A 15,572-nucleotide genomic window follows, 5' to 3' on the forward strand; every position below is an offset into this window, starting at 1 on the left:
CATCCAGTGAGCTGAAACAATCTTGGGCCTTATCAACCACAGCCCAAAGTATGGCATGTTCATCTCCTATCATGAACTCAATTTGTTTCTGATCATGATCAATGATGGTATACCTGCCATGAGTTTCGAGCCACTATAGACCCAAAATAGCATCCATCCCTCCTAACTCATTCACATTAAAATCAGCAGTAAGTGTGTAACTACCCAGCTAAACCTCAAGCTGGGTAACAATCCTTAGACAATTAAGAAGTTCTCCACCAGAAAACCTAAACGTCAAAATGTGGAACTGCATCCACCTATAACTTCCTTTTGCTGCTATAGAAGTGCTAATGAAGTTATGTGTGGCCCCTTTATTCACTAAGCAAACCATTTGCCGCCCTCTAACTACTTTTAAGACAAATTAGACTGCTTGTAGGAACTCCTGAGAGGGTGGCAATTGTAGGTGGTTGATATGAAACTTGTCTCTCCACCTTCTCCATTTGGAGCTTCTCACGAATACCATCCTCATCGATGTCATCAGATTTGTTACCTTCATTTTCATCATCCAAAAGCACTTCAATGTAGTGAACTTTACCCTTCCCAAAGCATCTAGATCCGGTGACCAAGGTTCCTTTCATGTGAAGCATAAATTCCTCCTTAGCTCGTTCCTTGACTCAAAATCTGCCTTTGGTGGAGTACACTTATTCTGATTTGAAAATTTCAGATTGGTCTTGGGCCCCTCAAAAGGCTTTTTAGGAGGTTCAACCTCTGAAGATGAGCTATCTAAATCAAGTGTCATCTTGATTGCATCTTGGAGAGTACTTGGTTTCAACACTTTGACAAATCCCTTGAATCTCTCACTCAAACCTTCCACAAACATCACCTTCCTAATTTCATACATGTTGGGGACAATGATAGATATCCGTTGGAATTCATCAATACGGGCGTCCAAAGCACCACTATGCTTGAGCTAGGCTAACTCCCTATAAACTTCAATATCCAGCCTATCAAATTTGTTTATTAGTTTGTTACTAAACTCCTCATATGAATTAATCATGCCATGATCTTGAGTGACTAAGCCATGGTGCCACCAATCGTAAGCTGGCCCATCCAAATGCATAGCAGCAAACTTAATCACTTATGTTTCAAACATGGGTTTTAGAGCTAAGTCACTAGATTCTCTCCAGCAACCCTCAGAGTCTGGTTCAATTCTATACAAAGTTTGGGCCTTGGCAAGTTCTCTTGCAGAGCTACAAATCTGCTGCAAATTCTGTCAAAGGAACCTCGGCAGAATTTGTAAAGAATTTTGAAGAATTTGCTGCCCAACGGCCAAACCTGGGCTGAATTTGGTCTCAAAATATTTTTTAAGACTTTTTAAAAGTATTTTTTTTCCTCTTAATTTGGTCTATTCGATCCTCCCAACCCTGAAGTGACCACTAAAACAACCAAAAACATGATTTATATGTCATTCATGCATTTGTGAATGAAATGAAAACTTGCTTATAGAGGAAATCCAAATTGATAATAGGTGACATCCAAATTGACAATCATAGAGGAATGCCTTTAAAAAAAAATATGATATCTTTGAATCTGGGGGTTAAAATTTGAATCACAACTTTTGATCGAGCCTGGTTAGATATCCTCTAACCAATACAAAATAATAATTCAGATAACTGCACTTATCTTTTGACAATTACTTTCATTCTCGCCTATCCCCTTGATATGGAAATATGTTCCATGCATGTGACCAAGCAAGTGTATCATGTTGTATGTATGGCTAAATGATGCAATTGATATCCTATTGAACTGAAACATAGATATAGTGGTGCATTTTGCTATGTTGCTTTACTATTAACATAGTGATGTATGAACTTATTTGTTGTTGCATATATATACACACACATACATATTTTTTTTAAACATGTGTTTTTCGTACAAATGAACCCAAAATGAATCCGAACCCAACCCCAAAAATATTTAGACGAATTTTGAACCCGAATCTCGAGCCCGCATCCATACCGGAATCTAAATCAGCAACTTAGTTTTAAAGTAAGAAACGTATCCAACTTATGTATCCATGCCCTGGCTGTAGTTTTTTCCACTGCCATCAAATACTGGTAAGGTAAGCTTGTTCATAGCATGTTTTAATTCCTGTTTGGGGCCCATGGCCTCCTATCCTATCTTGCTCTCACAAATTCTCTCTGCTTTGGGGCCCATGGCCTCCTATCCTATCTCCTTAGCATTATTCAAAAACAAATCCCATTCAACATACTGCAATATCCCGATACAGGATATTTACTAGTTTCTCTTTGAGCAATATAATCAGAAATAAAACTTGGTAGATTGTTTCTAGCACAACCGAAAATAGTAGAAAAACCAACTGGCACTTATCCAATCTCTTTTAGAGATATAATACTCGGATTCAATTACAAGAACATGCAATACGAGACAACAATAAAATCAACGGCTCTCCGCAAGATAACAATTCGTTATTTCCAAAATAACAGTCAAGATGTCGAACATATAACCATGAGTTAAAAACTGATGAGATGAAACCAGCAAACTCTTATAGTTACTTAAACAACGTTATTGCCTTATACAGTAGCAATATAACAACTAGCAACTAAAACATTATTGTAGTATACAACAGCAATACAATAACCAGTACACATGAACCAATCCTAAATACAAATTTAACAGTCGGATTGGAGTGATAGGGTAAGAACCTGTAGGCATGAATGAAACACCTAAAGTGATGTTTCTCGGGACAATGGGATTGCGTCCATTGTCTGCTAGCACGAGGGGCTACGTCCTCTAACTAGCTGAAAGCTGACGCTTTCAAAGACTCTCACGAGAGAAGAAACTGAACTGAATAATAAAATCAAGCATACCCAACAATGAACCTCTTTCCCATTTTAATACGCAAACCAAGACTCTTCGGCTCCTCTCTGATTTTCATCTTACTCCCTGGTGGCTCTCCAACTTCCCTAAGGCATTTCGTCTTGTTCCTCCTTGCCCCTTTGTCCTTTATATAACATTAAGTTGACTCTTTTTAATATTTTGAGCCTATGTCTCAAAGTCAATTTAATGTTGCATAAAATAAGACTTCATTATTTCTAATGTTCCAAAAAGGGAACATTAGAAATCTCCCCTCCTTAAAAATTGCTTGCCCTCAAGCAATTGGTACCAAGATCCCATATGAGTCTGCAGGTCGCCCTGTAACCCAAACTGAAAACAAACCCGGCCAAATTGTGAAGCACATTACCACTCTACAAAACACCTGTCAACCGAATTCTTGGATCCCATATTACTCTTCGAGGAAACGTTGTGCCTGTAAACAGATCAACACTGGTCATCACCATAATCAACCCCAAACTAAATAGGACCACAATAAAATCCTCGTCCAACCATAGATACATCCTACCAACACCTGGATCCCAAACTTTGTTAGGTTGCCTCGCTGTTAGGATGATATAGAAATATATCCAGGGTCCATGTATAATCCAATAGAATGTGAAGACCTGACTTAGATGGATGATGTAAGAAATGAGCTACTCAAAAGCTGAAACCACCATCCCATGGACATCATAATTCATACTGTTGGCATAAATTTGGAGAATTCCCCAGTGCGTAGGAGCTATGAATATGAAGAATGTTCAGAATCTACCCACAAACCTCACAAAAATACTCCACTAAAAGTTGTTCAGAGGCTGATGAAGAAAATTCATCCAACTCCTGAATGGGATGAAATCGGGAAATATGTTGGGGCTGATCCAATGATAAGCAACAGAAGTTGATTCATCATTCCCATGTTGAGAACTGGATTCACTGCTAGAATCTGAGTCAGGATCCCAAAGTCTGAAATCAAACTCTTCCTCTTCATGGCAAACATGGGATGATCCCTCATTTAACACAAACAGAGGATTGTCGAACGTCCAACCAGCAACAACTTCAAACAAAAGGTTGTCAACTAGCTGAAAGTGTTTTGAAGTTTTGCTACTTAACCGTTTAGGGCAGCTATCCCAGTCATACACCTGCTGAATGCTCTCAAGTTCGTCAATGACTTCCTAGAAGAACTCCTGCCTCATTCGATTCTCATATTCCCAAGATTTGATGTTCTACTCCTTGTAGGGAAAATTGGGTCTCACTCAGTGCCTCCTGAACATACTTAAGCATCCTATTGAGATTCTCAATCTCATCCTTTTCCCTATTTGACTGTGCGGCATAAATCTCAGCAATCTTGAGAATGTAATCCTTGTTGGATAGCAGGTATAAGAAATTTGATTTCATAGTCTCAAGGGTTGTTTTGACCTTCTGCAAATCGGTCACATGCCAGTCATCTTCCCCTTCCCTTGGGATCTTCTTGTAGAGCTCCTCAACCAACTCGTGGGTACTGTCAAACTGCACCAACGATGCTATGACCATGTCTTTACTAACCTTCAACTGATTTTGTAAGGCATGAATTTCATTATCTCCCTGTTGAAACTATTCATTGTCTTGCAGTGTCATCCTAGGTTGTTCCTCTAAATTCACATTTCGAGTATTATGGATATATGGTTCATGACGCCAAGGTCCCAAACTGTTATTGCAATCTGTACAACCCACTTCATTATTCTGATTGACAAAGCTCACCTCCAAGTCACCAACGAAGAAACCTGTACCTCGTGTAACATCTTCTACATGATCGTGAGAAGGTTGCCCATCTCTGGTAGTTGTCTGCTCTTCTATTTCACGATCATCCAAATGATAATTCTGGTCTATTGGGATTTCTTCGTACACCTTTGTGTGTTGTTCGTTTGCAAAGAGATCCTGAGCCAACTCCAAATACTTTCGTTTGCCATATCAGTCATATCTAGTAGCACTAGATAAAAATCCAAGTAGTCATTGAATGATAAATCATTCTGGATTTAGGTAGGAAGTCCTTTGTACTCTCCATAAATGTCAAGCATCTCAGCTTTCACAATGGAATCTGAATTTCAGACTAACGACTCTTGTGACTTCATAGTAGCTTTCTTGAAATTATCCAATTCCTTTCCTGATTTTGTAATCCAGGCAGTTTGATCTACTTGTCGAATCTAATAGTAAGTACCCAACAGCAGTCTAGCAGTGCTAAAACACTTAATGGTACTATCTGACTGTAACTTTTTCTTAAATTTCCTCAAAGAGCTAGAAACCTAATTAAGAAACCTGCTCTGTTTTGTTGATAATATGTATCCCTGAATGTCTCAGAAGCTCTAATGTTAAGTCCTTACGTTATCCAACTTACGAAATTGTAGACAATTTTTCCAGCAGATTGCTAGTGCTTAAAACTGAATATACCGCTGTAGAATCACTGAAAATAATTGAAGATTGTAAGAACAAAAATTTTGCTCCTCATGTAGGTGCCGCTAAACTCTATACTACCTACTCGATATGCCAGAGACCCTATAATGATCCTTGACACTATTGCATTTCTTGGGCTTATGGTCTCTTATTTGGCCAATCTAAATCTCGACACCAATTCTAATTTCTTTTTTAAACTCTGTCTTGAGCACAAAAAATAATCAATTATTCTTTTCTCTAATTCCAATGCATCAAATATTTCCGGATTTTTGCATCTTTGTGTATTGTAGAAAGAAATCCTTCTCTTTGCTAAAATTGTTCGATCACTTGTAGCACAAAGAAACTCGAGATGCTTTTTAGGGTTCCAAAAGAAACGAATGCAGTTTAACATGATGTATTGTTGATCTATCCAAAACTAGGGATACACAAGGTCATGGGCCTCGAGAATATGCTTAATAGAAGAAATATTACAGACAATACCATTTTTTTATATTTCTTTCACATTGCTCAGGGTTATTACCAAACAGATGTTGACCGCCAGTAATGCAGTGGAAAGCAATATATGCAAACATGAATGAGTCTATTGTTGCAGTTTGTAAATTCTTATTAGTTTGTTCTGGTGATGTCCATCCGAAAGTTCCTTAACCTGTAAGCAAATTCCCCATCCATGGATACAAATCCCAAGGCCAGTGGTTAAGACACGGCTTTATTAATTACTATCGTGACTTTCAAACTCTGTGCGACTCAATAGTTGGACCACTTGTTTGAAGACGTTGATTCGAAGACGTTGCTGCAATATCCAACTCATGCACCTACTTGGCACCAATTACTCTTTTACGATTTTGGCATTAAATATTTCAAGGCAAAGTGTTATTTGGCTTTCTTCCCAATTAAACCAATGGATTGATAGCTGGTATAGTATCATTACTGACTGCAGAGAAAAGGTTCAATACTAACACATGTTCATCCAATGGCTCAGTACCAGCAGCTTCCTAAATCTAAATGGGCGTTATTCTAGTAGGTAATGCTCCTGATATTCCTCTACGTCACACTTCACCGTCTCGGCAAAACTCCTAATTTTCACTCCAATCATCGTGAGGACGGTTTCGATTATAGACTATCGTTGATATAACATTTAAAGCTACGATTTTCTTTCAATGGATTTGGTATCAAAAACCGTTTTTATAAGAATAACTAACTTAGCAAATACCATCGATGCCAGCTCCAAGAGATAGTGTTGTAACGTATAAGGAATCTTGTCCAGAAAAACGGCCGCAATCATTCCTGACACATGAACTAACCAATTATCTTAGCCTCAAATCTCATATAATAAGTAACGTCTAGACCAAACTGGACATGCACCGGAAAACAACCTCGCTACATACTAGCTCCAAAAACTCATGCCGATAAAACCTTACTGATAAAGAAAGGTTCAATCCTTTTCACACCACCGTTCCCAATATTAAACAATTTCCTTAAAGTGACTTGTGCGAAAGGAGAGACAAAGACGTTCCAAGAAATACCCTTGGCTTATGTAGACTCTGCTTGAATGCCACTCATGCCCACATTGTTGTTCGCTTGGGATTTTGTGCTTACGGTTTCACCAATCCGACCAAAATAAAGCTCATATACTTAGTCATTGACTTAAGTTTGAACAGGACCTATCTATGATACTTCTAATTATTTTGTTCCACCTTTAATGGCTTCTCTTTTAAATGACCTTCCTTTGTGACTTAACAATGCATTACCTCCATTAAGCTCCTTAAGGTGATTTTTGCATGCCTAGAATCTGAAGAAGGATGCTCTTCATCTGATGGCTTAGAATCTCTTTCAAACGGCACAACTCATGATCTTTGCAACCTGATGATAACCTTAAATCATAAAAACTAGTGGATCTCGGACACAGCAAAACCAATGCCATCATAATTTTATTATATCTGCTAATTTTTCTGCTAATGTAGAGGGCCTGCTAACAATCTGGGCTATTACCTTTGATCCATTGTACAATGTTTGAATTTTGGTGCACCCAGCATGTTATATTTAGTCCTAGCTACTTGCCTTTTAGAACACTGCATATCCTCAGCAAGGTTTATTCCTGGCAATTGATTCAATACATTGCCAATAATAATTCCGCTTCGGACAACGACACAATACATAATGCTTCACTTTGTTACTTAAAAGAAATCTTTCATTCCCCACGGCTATTTAACCCTTGATTTGCCTTCAACCAATAATAATATTTCAACGACTACACACTTTCTTTTAGAAGTTACTAATTGGCAGAAACCCGCTTCATCCTCAATGATATAGCAAAATAGTTATTTCATTGTTTCTACAAAATAAGAATTTCCAGAGCTGCAAATACCTTAAGTTATGTTACTCGTGCAATATCACAGGCTGGTAGGAAAACCAGCTCTGATACCACTGCAATATCCCAATACAAGATATTTACTGGTTTCTCTTTGAGCAATATAATCGGAAATAAAACTTGGTAGATAGTTTCCAGCACAACCGAAAATAGTAGAAAAACCAACCGGCACTTATCCAATCTCTTTTAGAGATATAATACTCAGATTCAATTACAAGAACATGCAATATGAGACAACAATAAAACCAACGATTCTCCGCAAGATAACAATTCGCTATTTCCAAAATCACAATCAAGATGTTGAACATATAACCATGAGTTACAAACTGATGAGATGAAACCAGCAAACTCTTATAGTTCCTTAAACAATGTTATTGCCTTATATAGCAGCAATATAACAACTAGCAAATAAAACGTTATTGTATTGTGCAACAGCAATACAATAACCAGTACACATGAACCAATCCTAAATACAGATTTAACAATCGGATTGGAGTGATAGGGTAAGAACCTGTAGGCGCGAATGAAACACCTAAAGTGATGTTTCCCGGGACAATGGGATTGCGTCCACTGTCTGCTAGTACGAGGGGCTACGTCCTCCAACTAGTTGAAAGCTGAAGCTTTTGGAGACTCTCACAAGAGAGGAAACTAAACTGAATAATAAAATCAAGCATACCCAACAATGAACCTCTTTCCCCTTTTAATACGAAAACCAAGACTCTTCAACTCCTCTCTGATTTTCATCTTACTCCCTGTGGCTCCAACTTCCCTAAGGCATTTCGTTTTGTTCCTCCTTGCCCCTTTGTCCTTTATATAACATTAAGTCAACCCTTTTTAATATTTTGAGCCTTTGTCTCATAGTCAATTTAATGTTGCATAAAATAAGACTTCATTATTTCTAATGTTCCAAAAAGGGAACATTACACATACATAGCCATGATGTCATCTCAAATGTCTCCTACAGCTCCAGCATTGACAACTTCAATCTCATCATTATGTTCAGCAAACACAGGCATTAAAGGCCTATCCGTGGTACGAGTGGGGGCCTCCATGCCTCGAGGTGTTCCTTCTACGCTACCTCCTTCACTATGATGGCTTTGTGGTCTTCTAGGCCCGGATTTTCATTTGTTGTATTGCCTGTATAAGTTGTTGCAGTACATCAGCAACGTACGAGCTCTCAAGGTTTCCCTTTCTTGCCTATTTGCTTCCTCAGCAGTGGTTGGTACTCTTTCAACCATCAAATGTATTCCAATAATCTCTTATGCGGTTTTGCCTTCCGGAATTTGTGGGGGTCTCCAAACTCTTTGTGGTTCTCTATTTTACTAATGCATTCAAAGCGAAGGCCCACTATGCAGCAGATTCGCTGCTCTAATACCACTATAATATCCTTGGCTTAATTTTTCTATATTGTGTACTGGAATATTTGAACTGTTTGAGTACTAACAAAATGTTTCCTTGATCCTTCTGTGATACTCAGAGTCTGACAATATATAGTTCATAATACTAAAGCAATGAAGTCTAAAAAATAATAGTCAAATAGCCAGAACTCTCAAAAGAAATACATATCGGAATTGTGTAAAGCATTCATGTAATAACCCCGACTTGGTTATAGTTTAAACAACATTAATTTCCTTCACTAATCACGAATTTGGCATTTTGTTGAACACTTGGCTAACAACTTTAATCTTCAAAGCATAAGAATTCTACATGGACAGATGCATACACTAGATATAATGGATGAATCTGAAACAACACCGATGTTTCTATAGTATTCAACTCTCAATAATCACAAGCAATTCAAGTATTTTTATTATGCAACAATAAGCAACATTACAATTTAATGCTTCAGATTTATATTTAGTTGGCCAAAACAAATATAAGGAACCTGATTTTGCAACGGCAGATTAATCTTGCCTCCAGCAGCAATTTATCAAGATCCACAAGCTTGAAGAACGAACTGATCCACAAAAACATTAACCAGAGGCCTGAGAAATAAATGTATATCTTCCTTGCTCCCACGTGGGTTCCTGTTATGCAACCGCAGCCCTTGGAAACACAAATCATAGGCTGGAGATATGAAACGCTGGCTCTCAAATGGGAATGGTAGGCAAAGATAATAAACTGCAGGTCTATAAACTTCAGCACAGACCCTTGAAAACTCACCTGCGGCCACTATTTTTCTTAATTACAAATCGCAGGCCCAAAAGGAAATGCTGCCCAGCCTCCCAAGAGATGTATTGGCTCGGTAAACGCCAATTGTGCCTGAAATGATTACAACGCCGCCCTCCAAATGGTTAACCGGCAGTATACAATGCCCAGATCGTGGCCTCAAATCAGCTTGCAGGTTGGCAATAAATCCACAACCATTCACTTCACAAAACTCACAATTACCTCGAGCAAAATCGATCTCCTTAGACACACAGACAACAGAATGGGAGAATTATATAATTCAGATCAAAGAATTCACAATACCTCAACTATGAATTGCCATGCACTTCTCAGAAACTCAAACTCGACCTTTCATTTCAACAAGGGCATCAAATATCATAACCTCGAACATGTCACAAAGACAACAAAGAAAAGAATATTCAATCGGATGCTTTACTCATCAAATGTCTTCATATTTATAATCTCCAAATGGCACCAGTTTCCCAAAGGAACTCCACTTAAACCACATTAAAATATAATAAAGCGTCATTAATATAATTTATTAATTGCTTTTGGCTCCAAAAAAGACCTTTTCCACCATAACTTACTATTTTGACACGCAAAGCCACTATTTCTTGTTCCCACAATTTAAAACTTTTTATCCCGATTCCAACGAGCTATGATAATGAGGTGACCAACCAACCACACCAACAAAAATAGCAACCTCAGCGTATTTAGATGAATAATAATAATAATTCACTTGTCTTGCGAAAACAACTAAAGAAGCATCGGAATCGAAATTTGACAACACCAAAATGACCCTGATGATGAAAGACGATGAATGAACCTGACGGGGTGACTTTACTATAAATAGACACTCCCTCCAAGGTTCTTGGAGCCCAAACTGGAAGTCTGAAATAAAAATTGAGAGCATCACCCAACTCCTCTAACTCAACTGAGATCAACGGAATCAACAACTTGATTTACTATAACTAAGTCCCTCAAACGAAACCCAAAACACACCATAGGCTACTAGAAAGCCTATAACCACACAACTAAGACCCTCAAATCTCACTGTCAGCTCATGAGGGTTGCGATGGTGAACTGACCTAGCCAACTGCAAGAACCTACTAAAAAATGGGGGCATTACAATTCAATACCAATTAAAGACATTCAAATGAACAACTCAAATAGTCCTTGTCACTATTCTTAATATCACAAAATTCAACAGATGGCATGGACTAACAGTAAGAACCTATGTCCCGACAACTCACAATTGAAACCAATAAGCCCAACCAGTGATTTTGCCAATGTGCATAAGCAGCATCTGAATAGATGTTATCACCAATTTCCAAGGCGACTGGAATGGTTTTTGGCGGTGTGTCCAATGTACAAGTATTCTTCTATTGGTATTGATGGGAGAGCTCTCCTATATTTGTTTCCTGCCCAACTTGACAAATGTATAGCTACAGCTTCTGGCTATTATTCGATAATAACTTGCTCGTGCTTGTAGATAGTTAAACAATGTCACTAATTGTTGTATTCAAACAACGTTCATAAAAACGTAATTAGAGAGTTAAGGTTAGCCCAACTTCAACAGTTATGTCCCCCAGTTCATGAGTGAGAGGTTGTTTTGGAAATTGTAGTACTATCCTAACCTGATGAAACGAGATTGAACAAGAGACTCTCGTGGCTATTTGATACCTATTCACCCCTTTGTTGTGATGTGCGTGTTTTTCAAAATCTGATAATCTGCAGTAACAATTATATTCTTCGCCTTACGATGATCCTGTCTTTGTTTACCCTTGAATTTGCTTCAAATTATCACCATTAACGTATGTTAGATTCGATGCTCCGACTAGGTCTACATCCAGTCTTTCCTGCTAACAAGGATTTTCATCCCAAGTTCCTCAGTGATCAACTCATTCTCTATGTTGGGGTTTTTGCCAATTCCTTCTCTTTGTATTCTCAAAATTCACAATGATGATCCCAAAATGCCAATCCGCTCCCTTAACTAGTCGCATCCCTCCGGGAAGAAGACGTTACCAAACAATGAACATGCATGATGCCAAAGCAATGACTGACAAGGAATGTTGTTGCAACAACAGGAGGAAGTTACAAATCATTGAACACCCAAGTTGTAACACCCAAAAAGGTCATACCGGTAGCCAAACAAACAACGATAAGGTCCATCTTAGTAAAGCACAATCACCTAGAGCCCACGATGACCAACTCTACCGAGTTTAATTTTGAGCTCCCACGTCATCCCTTAATTTACTCCTATGATGCCTATCAGGATGTCTAATAGGCAAAGGATCACCATGGAATGTCAGGCTGGGATGGGGGAAATGACAAAACAATCCTCACGTATAGAGCTTAAAAGCACTCATTTAGCAACTAATGGAAAAAGTGCATAGAGTGGAAAATAAAATATTCAATAAGTCCTATTAGGATTTATAGAATTACAATATGACATAAGATCAATACTGTTTCATGATAGTACATTGGAGTTGACCAAAGACTTAATGTTGTCCCTACTAATAAATAGTCTACATGAAAGCGATGAGTACATAATTGATTATGCATTGTAATTAAACAAAGTTTTACACAGGTGAATACAATTATAACTACATGGTAAATAACTACTACCTTAACCGTTGTCAAAGCCTCTAAAAGGAAGATGTTTGTTTCCGCCAATAAGAACTCTACTTGCCTCTATTTCTAATATGACATGTTGCTGCCCCAAATCTCACACCCGTAAAGGATCACTAGGGTGACCAACAAACCAAAAAGAATCTCCTTGGTTTTCCACTACCATAAATATTCCACTCCTACACCTATTTTTTTAAGGAATACAGTGGTTTACTGTAATGTCCCCTTTTCTAGCCATTAACCTCTAATGCGTCATTAGCCTTTTGCATCATGGTCACGTGGGCTAATCAGGTCTTGCCAGGGATCAGTATGAGTTTCAACATAGGCATCTTCACCTTTAAGCAAATAAGAGTTGAGATGGCACTGGTTCCTGTTGCTTACTCTTTATAGTAAGTCAATTGGGGTTTGTATTTCCAGGTTTGCAGCATTGGACTTCGAGCGCAACCGGATATTAGCCCAAAAACCCCTTAACTTCCACGCTTTTAGTTGAAAATATCCACAGTAATATCCTACTGGATATTTCCCCAAATTTCCTCAGAAAAAAAACTAGAATACAATCGATAGCTCATGCAATTAAAACTAGTAAAAATAACCAGCCATATGCTCATACAATTATCTCCATAAATGTTATTGTATTACAAACCAGCAATACCAAAATCTAACCTTAACTATGGTATTACAGTCATAATGGAAATACAAGAAAGAACCTGTAAGCTCAATGTGAACTTTGTCTCGAATCCACTACAATGATGAATTGGATTTGCACCTAATCGACCAGAAATGGCCTAAAGGTTTTTGTCCTTGAGTCTAAGTATGATGTTGAAATTAAAAAGCCATGTATAAGATTTCTGGAAAGCTCTCAGCAAGACAAAGTCCAATACTACAAACCTGGAAATATCAATGTTCAACTAGGACGCATTCCCTATGTTTTTGGGGTCGTACCCATCCCAAGGACGAAACAAGGATGGAAGGACGGATTTCTGCCATCCCCAAAGCCGTCCCCTTTTTTCCAAATTTGGAAACATCCCCGAAACGGCAATTTTTTTTGCAGGAAACTTGGGGACGGCCAGCAGTCTTGGAGACAGCTTTGTCATCCCCCAGCCGTCCCTGAAACTTTTGGTTGTCCCCTTTTTTCCAAATAGTTGGGTAAACGCAAAGCATTCTCAAAAAAAAAAAAAAAAAAAAATTTGTTGTCATGTAGGCCCCCAGTTGTCGTAAAGACATAATAAAAATTTGCAAACCATATTTGGTCCATTAAAACACGAACACTAACCATTCTACTCAATTTTAGATTTAACATACTTGCTAAGAGGAAGAAAAAAAACATAAAGTGGCAACAGCAATGAGGAAAGACTGCATTTTGTATTTACTACTTACTGTTTTAGTTGGACTTCTCTTTATTTCATTCAAATTTCATGCATGATATTTGGAGCCTTTAGGTATTTTGATTTTTGCTATATATGTATGTGATATTGATATAATGGAAGTACTTAGTATTTGTCATTTGATAATTGTCCATGTATTGATCTTCTAAAATGTCTATGGTGAATGGTTTATCGATGTTATGGTATGCATATTTGAATTATGTCTCTATATAAAAAAAAATCCCCTATGTTTTTAATCGTTGTATCCTGAGGTCCTGTCCCCTAAATTTTGGCTTCGACCCGTACCCATACTGAAAACACATCACTGTCTCCTAAAATGTCCTCGTCCTGGAAACTCCGTGGAGCATAGGGAAATATGGACCCCAACTGACTTAGTATAAAAAGTATCAGGAACCCCTACTATCTCAACTCTAATCCGCCTTAAGGTGAAGATACCTATTTCGAAACTCATATTGACCCCTAGCAAGACTTGGTTGGCCCACAAAACCATGCTAGTAAAGGCTAATGACGCATCACAAGTAGATGGCTAGAAAAGGGGATATTACAATCCTCCCCTCCCAAATATTGCTTGCCCTCAAGTAATCGGTATCTACATGATGTAACCAAAATGCCTGGATCCCATATCAATCTCAATTTGCTCCACCAAGCCACTGCACACTGTGCTACATATATCATATCTAGAATTGCAAAGATGCTCATCAATTCCATACAACAGCAATGCACCAATCATGATAATACCAGAATCATGTGTCACTCCATGTGCATAACCTATCGAACCACACTATCATATGTTGTTATCATATGTGGGAAAATCCTCAATCTAACAGAGAACCTCACTCCAATTGAGATCACAAGCACCACTACAATCAAATAAAGGTCTGAGCTAAACATCATGCCAACAAACTCCCTGAAACAACACTGACCATGTGGCTGATCCTCTTGGGTCTCACAAACAAAAAGGGCATCCACCCTTCGAGCTATCTTGAATATCCAACTACCATAATGCTACCCCTCTAACAAGTATCCCAAAACAGGATTTGTGATGAAGAAGAAAACTAGCAACACTGTTGGACTTGGCTTCCTCCTTCACAATGGAAAGTGTACCGTACCAAGTGCTAACATCATGTTAATCATCCATGATAGTAGAGTAATCGTAGGCACTGGAATAAATCAACAAATTCTCATCTGCACTATCCTTCTCCTTCTATGGTCCTTGGCCATACTATTAGCCAAGTCTCTATCTAAGGCTGCTTTGTAATCAGAATGATGTCCTTCTCTCAAATGTAACAACGCTACCACCTCCTAGTTGCAATCAGTATCAATCAAGGTCTCTTGATTGATTTCAAGAGGTGTTCCCTCATCCAACTCAATAGTGGATTCTCAAATATCCAATCAGCACCCATCTCAAAACGCAAATTACTATGCTTCATCCATTCAACATTATGCTGGCTGAAAGTATTATCATCATATGAATAAATATCTACAAGCCTACCCTTCATTGCTTCTACAGAAATAGCTGATCAGAAAAATGCTTCATCAATCCTATAGTTATCAACCAACGGACATGATGTCATAATGCGTGTAGACTCCTTTGAATTCTCACGGAGCTATCCACGGCTGTGCCCTTTTCAGCCTTGTAATTCCTAAGAATACTATCAGCTTCATCCCTGGTAAGCTGCACGTATGTCTAAGCTTTGTCTTTCTTTTCATATCCCTCT

At 38.2% G+C, this 15,572-nt stretch overlaps 1 protein-coding gene across 1 annotated transcript in view; it reads right to left on the minus strand.

Moving 5' to 3' along the window:
• LOC149548082 (protein PECTIC ARABINOGALACTAN SYNTHESIS-RELATED-like) overlaps positions 1-15,572 on the minus strand; it is a 233,046-nt gene that overhangs the window by 191,077 nt on the left and 26,397 nt on the right. The window lies entirely within an intron of this gene.

Source organism: Cupressus sempervirens, chromosome 7 (assembly GCF_028749045.1).
Source record: "Cupressus sempervirens isolate cs-2001-9-10 chromosome 7, ASM2874904v1, whole genome shotgun sequence".
NCBI lineage: Eukaryota > Viridiplantae > Streptophyta > Pinopsida > Cupressales > Cupressaceae > Cupressus > Cupressus sempervirens.